The sequence below is a fragment of the Enhydra lutris genome, unplaced genomic scaffold, assembly GCF_002288905.1.
Source record: "Enhydra lutris kenyoni isolate GAN:26980312 unplaced genomic scaffold, ASM228890v2 scaffoldscaffold12, whole genome shotgun sequence".
Classification (NCBI taxonomy): Eukaryota; Metazoa; Chordata; class Mammalia; order Carnivora; family Mustelidae; genus Enhydra; species Enhydra lutris.
The window spans coordinates 76,285,523-76,296,157 of NW_019154096.1; positions in this window are offsets into that span (position 1 = coordinate 76,285,523).

Consider the following 10,635-nt stretch of genomic DNA (forward strand, 5'->3'; position numbering starts at 1 on the left):
AAGACCTGGACTTTCCTTCCACTGAAACCCCTGGCATTACTTTTCTTCTTTTTTAAAGTAAGCTCCATGCCCAGCATGGAGCCCAACATGGAGCCCAACATGGGGCTTGAACCCGTGACCCCAAGATCAAGACTGGAGCTGAGATCAAGAGTAGGATGATTCACCAACTGAGCCACCCAGTTGTCCCCTGACATTACTCCTTTTAAAAGGATAATACAACCCTGGTTGATGGGTTATTTCTTCAAAGGCCTAACTTCAATAAATGTGTATGTGCATGTCTGATTCTGCAACACACTAAAGGCATTCTGACCGAGAAAATCATTGTTTTCCACTTCGCTCTATGTGTACAGACGCAAATGGGGTGAAAAAGTCCTCACGAACTTTAAAATAGACTAGGGACCCTCATATCCTTTCTCTTTCTCTTCCTGTGGTCTAGGCCTATGGGGACAGCTTTAGAAGTCTAACCAGGAGGCCAGCCACAGCTCCACTCTCCCTAGCCTCGATGACCAAACTTCTTTAGGAGCATCTGGAAATGTGGCAAAGGAATTTATCTGTTAGTTATGTCCTATCTGCTCACAGGCTCTGTGGCACCATGAGGCCTAATGGATGAGATGCAAAGGACTCCCAATAAACTGGAAAGTCTGACAGCAGACTGTCAAGGAGTCTAGAGTCTTTTTTTTTTTTAATCTGCCTAGTGTTATCAGCAGGGAAGCTAATTAGCTAGCCCAATAGGTGTTATTTACTCCTGCATAGTTGAAAAATAGTTACTGCATTGATATGCTTATGGTAAGTGCAATGTTGATTGTGCATCTTGTGTAGGGAAGAGATTATTGTTGCAAAAGAGTCTTCCTGATTTTCTATTTGCATTTATATGGATTGGTTGGAGTAATAAAACACTAAAAACATAATTGGAAAAATTCTTTTCCTACTTCTGGATCTAAAATACCATTCTAACCTAAGGGGGGAAAAGGCCTATGAAAAAGTAGTAGCACTCTAAAAACTGTATCAGAGGAAAAGCTGGCAGTAGGGAAATTTACTTTCTGATGAGAAATTGTACCTCTTGGGGCGCCTGGGTGGCTCAGTGGGTTAAAGCCTCTCTGCCTTTGGCTCGGGTCATGATCCCAGGGTCCTGGGATCGAGCCCCGCATCGGGATCTCTGCTTGGCAGGGAGCCTGCTTCTCCTCCTCCCCTCTCTCTGCCTGCCTCTCTGCCTACTTGTGATCTCTGTCACATAAATAAAATCTTTAAAAAAAAAAAAAGAAATTGTACCTCTTGCTAAAATTTTAGGAATAAAGTGTTAAGGTGAAAAGTACTTACAAGTCATGTTTGGATAGTGGTCATTAGAGAGGTGACCAAAAACTAACCATGTCAAGCTGGGGAAAGTGAACCCTAAGCCAGTGTAGGAATGAAGGAGCCAGAGGGCTGTATTCAATCCTCGACACCAGTTCAATCACCGAATCCCATCAACCATTCAATCCCTGACACCGTGGCACCTGACACTCAGCAGGGCCCTGCGCCCACCTGCTCCCAAGTTTGCATGAGAATGACCTTGAATGACCTTGAATGACGGGAGGTGAAGATGAGCTGGTCACCAGATGTTAATGACTGACTGCCCTTCCCTTGTCCCCAGGGGCTGTTGATGGAGGACTGAATTTCACCTTTGGAGCCAACTGCCTCTGGCAAGGCTTTGGAAGCCCTCAGAATGCACACATCTCCAGGGACAAGGAACGGTGTGAGTTTCTGTCAACTGTACCTTAACTCGTTTAAGTTTCATTTCTTATCTGGAGAGATTTTTTTGAAGGGGAAAGAAAAGAACTCAAGATGTCCATGGGCACCTGAGGGGAAGAGGCTGTTATGGAGAAGGTGCATACAAAGCAGGCCTGGGCAGGCATGGTGCCCGAGACCCCTGGGCCACATGGACCTGTTTGGATTCCAGAGCAGTATTTACTCAGTTGCATGACCTTGCCTGAGCTTCTAGAATCTTTCTGAGCCCAAGTTTCAGCACCTATGAAATAGGGCTAGTACCCCTGCCCTTAGAGGATTATCTATTTGCTTAATCATTTGTTGATTTAATCACTTGACCAATATTTATTGAGCACCTTGTATATTCCAGGGAGAGTGCTGTAGGCAATAGGAATGCAATCATTAAGGAAACAAACCAAATTCCTGCTCTTATTGATCTTTTATTAAAGTGGGAGGGGAGTTGGAGAAAAGATGATAGTTTTGTTAGATCATGATAAATGATAAGGAGAAACAGCAGGAATGGGGAAAGGAGAAAGTGAAGGGGTAAGAATCTCCATATAATTTTAGATAGTGTTGTCAGGGAAGGTGTTGCTGAGAATGAGTAGTAAGAATTCCAAAATTTCTACAGTGGAGTGATCAGGGAGAGGGTGGAAAGGATGGAACCAGACGGGTAGGGGATTTATGCAGAGTCTTATCCGAATTTTTGCTTTCCTCTGAATGGCGTGGGAAGCCACTCAAGAGTTTTGAGCAGAGAAATGACATTATCAAATATATCCTTTAGCCATCATTAATTTGTAAGCACGAGAAATAAGATGCATACCTAGTAAGTCTCAGTAACAGCAGCAGTAATTCCTTCTGTGACTGACACCCAGGAACTCAGATTCCCTTCCTTCCCTGCCTGTTCCACAACTCTACCCAGGGAATAATCACACTGGGAACTGGAGCCTGCGGCTGGCTAAGGACCCTGGGAAGGGAGACTTGTCACTCTCCAAGGTACTGAAAGAATCTTGATGAGAGATCTGATTCTCATCCCATCAACCAAAACTTGGCTTGAAAGAGAAATTCCACGGGTCTCCCTATTTAAGAGCGAGGAGCATATTGTTCTTACAAACACTGACCGAGAATTCCATAGAAGCATCCCAAATTTTGAGGGAGTGATGCATGGGTGTGTGAATCTGTGGGTAGAAAACCCAAGCAAAGAAATACAAGAATAGAGATTTCAACTCACGCACATGAATTTTGGGATACTCACCTCATTTTCTTTCTCCTGGCAATTTATTTCTAATGCAGAAGCATTAAAATCCAAACAAGGATATTTGCTACAAAATTTCCACTCCGAACACTCATTCATTTTTGAGCATTCCCAGGAAGGAGCAATATTTTAGGGAAGGAAAATCTGAAAACAATTAGATTTCATTTCCCACATATAGTAAGACCCAGAATATAGCATTTTGACTTAAAGTCCCATTTCTACACTCAATAGTCTCAACTATTTTTTGCCTGTCAGACAATAAGAGCAAAAAACAAATATCCAGGTGGCTGCTCTCTGCCCCTCCTCTCTGGACTCATTTCTCTCTGCTAATATTCATGTGGACTCATGTGTTAAGGTAAAGGTGGGTTTCACTGTCAATGGAAAATTATTGCTTTACTTCCTCTCTGTGGAGGAAAGATTGTTTTCTGGGTGGCCTGACAGCTCTTCTGAGCTGCCTGCGATTAACTGTGTGGCCCATGCCGCCTCCTTTTTATGATGCTGGGCCTGCTTTCAACGACCCCCCTTCCAGGGCGTGAAGCTTTCCTGAGCAGCTGACACTCCAGTTCAGTCTGTTTCTCCCTGGCTAACAAATCCATTCTCCTGCTTGCCCTACAGAAAGTGAGACAGCTGGCAGCTCTCTCTCCTGGAGCACAAACCGTGGTGGACATAGCCGTGCAGGTGCAGGATGCCTCTGCGTGGGATGACAGAGACCCACACCAGGTCCTGCAGGCACTGCCCAGCTGCCGAGCCTTCTGTTCCTGAGCGCTGCCTTCCATGGTGTGCTGTTGACATTGAGCCTGGACCTTTTGGCTGATACCTTCTTGGCGGACCTCTGCCCATCAACTGTGAAAGCTCTAGTTCAAACAAACTCGCAAAAAATCACATCGAACAAGATCTTTACTAAGTGGAACTCAATGTGTGGTTACACACAGACTCCTCTGCAGTGATAAATCAACTCCCACTAACCAGGTTTGGGGCTTTGTGCCAAAAAATTTCCCTATACTGTCCCATTTACACCCTCCATAGCCCTGTGGGAAGACACTGGGATGTTATCCCCATATACAGACAAGGAAACTGATGCTTAGACTGATTGTGATCTTTCTTATGGAGGATCAAGGTCAAATACCTGCTAAACAGCAGGTTTGCATTGCCCAGAGAGTAATGTTAGACACTGAATGGGAGAAAAGGAAAAGAGAAATCAGAGAAGGTATATGTAATTGTTAATTTTATGAGCCAACTTCACTGGGCGGTGGGGTGCCTAGACACTTGGCTAAATATTATTTCTGTGAGTGTCTGTGAGTGTGTTTCTGGATGAGATTAGCATTTGAATCCTCACACTAAGTCAAGCAGGTTGCTCTCCCCACAGTAGATGGACTTCATCTAACCTGTTGAAACCCTGATTAGAACATAAAGCTAAGTAAGAAAAGAATTCTCTCTCTCTGTCTGCCTCACTGTCTTTGAGCTGGGACATCTGAGTCTTCTGCTCTCAGACTCAGATCAGACTGGAACTTGCACCATGGGCTCTCCTGCTTCTCAGGTGTTCAGACTCAGGCTGGGACTGTATTATTGGCTTTCCTGAATCCTGACTTTGCAGCCTTCATAATTGCATGAGCAGTTGCTTATAATAATCTCTCATAATCACTCTCTGTCTCTCTCTTCTTTCCCTCCTTCTCCATGTATACCCTATTGGTTCTGTTTCTCTGAAGAACACTGAGTAATACAGTGTATTTGTTTTCTATTGCTACATAACAAATTATCAGAAATGTAGTGACTGAAAACAACACACATTTGTTATGTTCTGAGAGACAGGAGTGCAGATATAACTTAACCGAGTCCCCTAATTCAGGGTCTTACAAGAGTGTAATTCATGGGTCACCTGGGGCTGTGGCCAAGTCTCAAGGCTCAAATAGGGAAGGATCTACTTCCACGTTCATAAAATTGTTGGCAGAATTCTGGTCTTTGTGGCTGAAGACCTGAGTACCTCAAATTCTTGCTGGTTGTTGGAGAGAGATGACCCTCAGTTCATAGAGACTGCTAACAATTCTTTGCCAGGTGGGTTCCCCACCATGGCTTCTAGCTTCATCAAACCTGGCCATGGGGAGAATCTTCCAGAAAATTCACATTGGAGTTTTGTGTAATATAATCATGAAATTGACATTCCATCACCTTTGTTGTATTCTTTTGGGCTAAAGTAAACCATATGTCCTGTCTACACTCATGGGGTTGGGTTGACACAAGAGTGTGAACACCAGGAAGTGGGAATCATGGAGCTACTTCAGAGTATGTCCACCATAGAAGTTATGGGTGACTACCCTGGCTATGGGAGATAAGCATCTATCTCTAGATTAGAGCCCTAAGAAGGAGGAGGAACCATATCAAATGTGACTCACTCTATGTGGGCAACCTCTGGAAGGAAATGTCTGTGAGGTACTACATCCTCAAGTTTGTGCACCTCAGCCGAGCTTCTTCTCCACCCCCCGACCCCGTGTGTGATTGACCTGCACATTCATGTCCTATGAAACAATCTTGGAATAATTTGGATAACTTGGATTCATTTTAAGGCTTAAACACATAGTGAAGATTATACTATTGGTGTCCTACTATATGCTGGGCATTGGCTAAAGAGTTTGCATGTATGATCTCATTTGATTCCTATAACAACTTTAAAAATACAGTAAAATACCTCTGATGTAGGTGCTCTTAATCCCATTTTCCAGATAAGGCTTTAGGTGCAGAGAGGCTAAGTAACCTGCCCAAGGTCACATGACTTGTGAACAATAGAGCCAAGATACAAACCTGGGTGGCCTTCCTCCCGAGATAGAGCACCTGCCCACTTCAGAATCTGACCAATTAGATTAAGAAAGATGCCATTTCCTGGGGGATTTCAGGCATTTTGTATGGCACAGCTGGGTCAAGAAAACCTGGCCGCAGCAGGACTATGGGAAGGACATTACGTCGAGTAAGTAAATAAACACAGAAAAAAGACTCAGTGAATGAAAATGAAGATATATCTGAAGTTTCCAAGACATGTTTGCCATGGAGAAATGTTTTCTCAAAGGAGAGAACCAAGAAGCAATTAGAAAATGACTGGATCCAGTTCAAGTAGAAAATTTTTAAATTACAAAGGTGCTGCCTATGCACTTGGTAAACATGAACGGAACATTGTACAGGAACCTAGCTGCAAATGATGGAGAGACCATGTTTTTCCATCTACAACAGCAAAAGTGTTAAAGGTTTTACTGGAGAAGACAGCTTAAAGGAGGTTTGTAACTCTTGTCCTCCTATCCGTGATGGGACTTCTCGCATCCTTGAGCAAGCAGGTTAGTAATTTTCAAACTGAATTATAGTCACTGCCAAATGGTGACGTTAGTTAGAATCCTGCTTCCTGCCACCATGATGGAAATCCTCCAGGTACATAAAAGAATTATGAGTTTAGTTTTTTTTTTATATAGCCTTTAAGGAACAAGAGCTGCAACTCAATATTGGTGCACTGCATCCTCTCTCCGGATTCCTCGGGGCTTTGATGACCCAGGTGTGTGGCCAAGTCAGTCAGTTCCAAGGGTCTCATGATGCTTGAGATGTATAAGAACAGGCTTTGGATTTAGACACATGTGAGCCCCAAAGTGTGCTACTTAAGAAGCTGTGACTGTAGCCAGGATCCTGGACTCCCCCAAACCTCAGGTACCTTATCTGTAAAATGGAACTCATAGTGGTATCCCAGTAGAGTGGTAGTAAAAGATAAGTGAAACAGTACATGTGATGACCTAACACAGTGTTCAACCTTGTGAATGGTCCATAAATGGTAGCCAGCTGCAGCAGAAGGATGAACATTCCAGTTTAACAGTGCTTAGAAAATTGAGTGTGGTGGCGCTTGGGTGGCTCAGTCGGTAGAGCGCCCAACTCATGGTTTCAGCTCAGGTTATGATCTCAGGCTTGTGAGATCAAGCCTTGCATCTGGCTGTGCACTCAGTGCACAGAGTCTGTTTAAGACTCTCTCCCTCTGCCTCTGCCCTGCAAGTAAATAAATCTCTTTTAAAAAAGTGGGTGTATAACTCACTTTACAAAGAATTGGAAGCAGTTATTGTCTGTCAGTGATGGAATAGTAGGTCGGCTGCCATTCCAAATATACAGATGTTTGCGTGACTGAGTCCAGGGAAAATTTCCTATATTCTTTAGAAATAGTGTGGCGAAATAATGTATATTTATGGAAGTACACTGAGAGAAAGAATACACAGACAGCAATGGCCAGACCATATATAACAATGCAACCTCAGCAGCGACCAGCCTAGAAAGCCAACCTTGCAGCAGTTGCCCCAAAATACTCAGGACTTGATCAACAACCTCCAGTTTCTCTATTCTCCCCTCTCCCAACTTCCAACTCAAAGCCAGCAGAGAAAGGCAAATATACTCCCAAACCATTACATAGGATGCCCCATTTCTTTTGTTTTTTTTTTTTTTTAAAGATTTTATTTATTTATTTGACAGAGATCACAAGTAGGCAGAGAGGGAGGCAGAGAGAGAGGAGGCTCCCTGGTAAGCACAGAGCCCAATGTGGGGCTTGATCCCAGGGATCATGACCTAAGCTGAAGGCAGAGGCTTTAACCTGCTGAGCCATCCAGGTGCCCAGGATGTCCCATTTCTGATTCGTGTGCCTCTAGCTTCCCCAGCCTCCAGCTGGGGCATACCGAAGCCATCCCTTTCCCCACTCTAAAGCTTTCCTCCTCTGCTTCCTTGTGAGTCTCTGCCAAATGCAAATGATGGTGGCTGACTCCCTTTCTATAGCAAGCTCTGAACCAGTAGCCTGCTTGTTCTAATTTGGGTGCTCTATTCATTCCTACAACACTGATGCAACCAAGGTGGAATCTTCACAGGAATTCCACATTATTGATTAAAAGTAAAAATCTATTGGCATGAACTTTTTTTTTTTTTTTTTTTTTAAGATTTCTGACTTCTTTGTTAGCGGGGCAGGGAAGAACAGAGGGAGAGGGACAAGTACACTCCACGCTGAGCCTGGATCCTGATGCAGGGCTCCATCTCAGGACCCTGAGATCATGACCTGAGCCGAAACTAAGACTTGGATCCTTAACCCACTGAGCCACCCAGGTACCCTTTAAATGTTTCTTTTGAGTAAAGACATTTTAATTTATCTTATTATAAACTAAAAAATTGGGCATTCAGAAAATGTAAGAAAAAAGGACAAAGAAGCTAAAAATATAATTCTAATCTCACGATCATAGGTAACCCCTCAGCGTTTTCAGATGCTTAAGTGATGTGGATGGAAATGTGCACACACAGTTTTACATAAATGTAATCATGCAATTCCAGGTCCGAAATCTGTTTTTCCAATTCCAGAGTATGCATGAACGGTTTTCCATGTCTGTGAATGATAAAATATACCATTGTGTTTAATGTCTCTATAGTATTCAATTGTGTGCATATATCACAATCAGATAAACCATCTCATTTCTTATTAATGGACATTTAGATCATTCAATATTGTGCTAATGGGGAAAAATGCTACAATTTATGTTTCTATACAATTGGCCAATTGCTTTATAATGACAAATTGCTAGAAGCAGGAAAGCCATTCAAGAGATAGACACATTTGAAATTTACACATATATGGATAAATTGTCCTCCAGAACACTTATATCATTGCGGCAACACTGCACATTGTCTTCTTTAATTTTGCTGGCATGATAGGTAAAGAGCAATGTTACGCTATTTAAACTTGCACTGCTCATTTTTCCATTACTGGTAAGGATAAGCATTTATGTGTCTGTCTGTCTGCATCTCCACACACGTGCTTTGTGGAATTCTTTTATGAATTACCTTGTCGGGTACTTGGCCCATTTTTGGTTGGATTTCTTTTCTTACTGATGTTAAAGCTTCCTTATGTAATAGGATATTAAGCATTTTTGTCATATTTCATAATTACATTTTTGTTTTATTTTTTAAATTTTTTTAGCTTTCAAATATCTTTCATTTTTCTCTTTCACAGTTTCTGGCTATTGGGTCACAGGAAAGAAAATGTTCTCATTCCAAGACAATAAAAGGTTTTAAGGTTTTATTTAAATCTTTGATCCAGGACCTTGTCTCTTGCTGAGTCAGATTATATACTCAGGTGTATTTTCATAAAGGCATTTCAATCCTCTTTGCATATCAAGAATGTCCTTCTGCTGACTTCTTGTACAAGGAACAGTGTTTTGGGTATAGCGTTTTGAGGTTAGCATTTTTTTTCTGTCAAGATTTTGTAAACATTTGATAGTTCCATTTTCTCCTGGAGTCCTATGTTGTTGGTAAGTCCTAGCCAGTCTTTAATTATTTTGCTGGTAAATTACCTATTTCTTATTGAATATTTATAAGTCTTACAGTTTCTTCAAAGTTCAGAAGTATTACCAGGATAAGTCTCCATATTTATATTCTCTATTAACTTTCTGGGTTATGGTGTTTCTTCGAAAGTTCTCTTTTCTTACATTTTTATATTGTTTAATTCCATTTGTTTATTCTCCAGCTCGTAGAACCCAGTACCCACATTGTCTCCAATGCCAATCACATTTTGATCACTGTTTTAGTCTGAATTCCCCAGGACACAGAAAATGGGCAAAACTTCATGGCAACCCTTGTTTGGAGAGCAACCCCAGGACAGTAAGGATGAAAGTCAAACAGAGGTGAGACAAAGAAGGAGGAAAAGCAAACACAAAGTTGTGCACCACGAGCTGCTCCTAATGCATCAGAAAACACAGCTGGCATCTGCAGTGACAGGAGCCATTGGGTCTCGGAACAGGTCATTGGAGAGGAGGTGGAGGTGCAAGTCATGGGTCTACCAAGGCTTCGGTCAAATTTGTCTGCTTGCTCCTTTTCACTGAAGTTTGTCCAGCAGGGTGCTCACTCCTCCGTCCTCCTCGTCTGTGTTTCCCTGGGGCCCCAGGCAGCTGCCAAGGAGACTGTATTCCCTGTCCCAGCTGCCAAGGAGACTGTATTCCCTGTCCCAGCTGCCAAGGAGACTGTATTCCCTGTCCCATCATGTGAGGCTTCCTCTGAGCCTGGAAGTGGTGGGAGGACCGGGAGTGTCTCATCCTGGTGGGCTGCGTGCCGATGCACACCCAGTGGCATTGGGAGCAGCGACGGAGGTGGATTCTGTCCCGAATGCTAAGCCGCATTCTGTCCCGAATGTTAAGCAGGTTTCTGAAGGATTGATTCTGATCATGGAAACTCCTAAAACATTTTCAATTTCTGCAATAATACTGTTTCTTTCTCTATTTTTATTTAGGCCGACCCGATCTATTTTAATCTCATTCTGCTTTCTCCACTTTTTTTTATCTTTTGTCCTTCCTACCCTCTAAGAATGTGAGGAAAATTCCCTGGTTTATTTGATTTCCAAAAATGACTGCTTTGGGATATTTATTTCCACTCTCTTTTTCTTTTTCCTTTTTTTAAAAAAATAAAATTTCAGAATAATCATGCATTTTGAGGGCTTATGATGGCAAATATGTTGTTAGGCATGTAGCCTAAGTTATCTCTTAATCCTCACAACAGAACGATGACATCAGTAGTATTATCTCAATGAGGCATAGAGTGATTAATTGAATTCCCCAAGGTCACCAGCGAGAACACAGAGGAGCCAAGGGTTCAGCCAG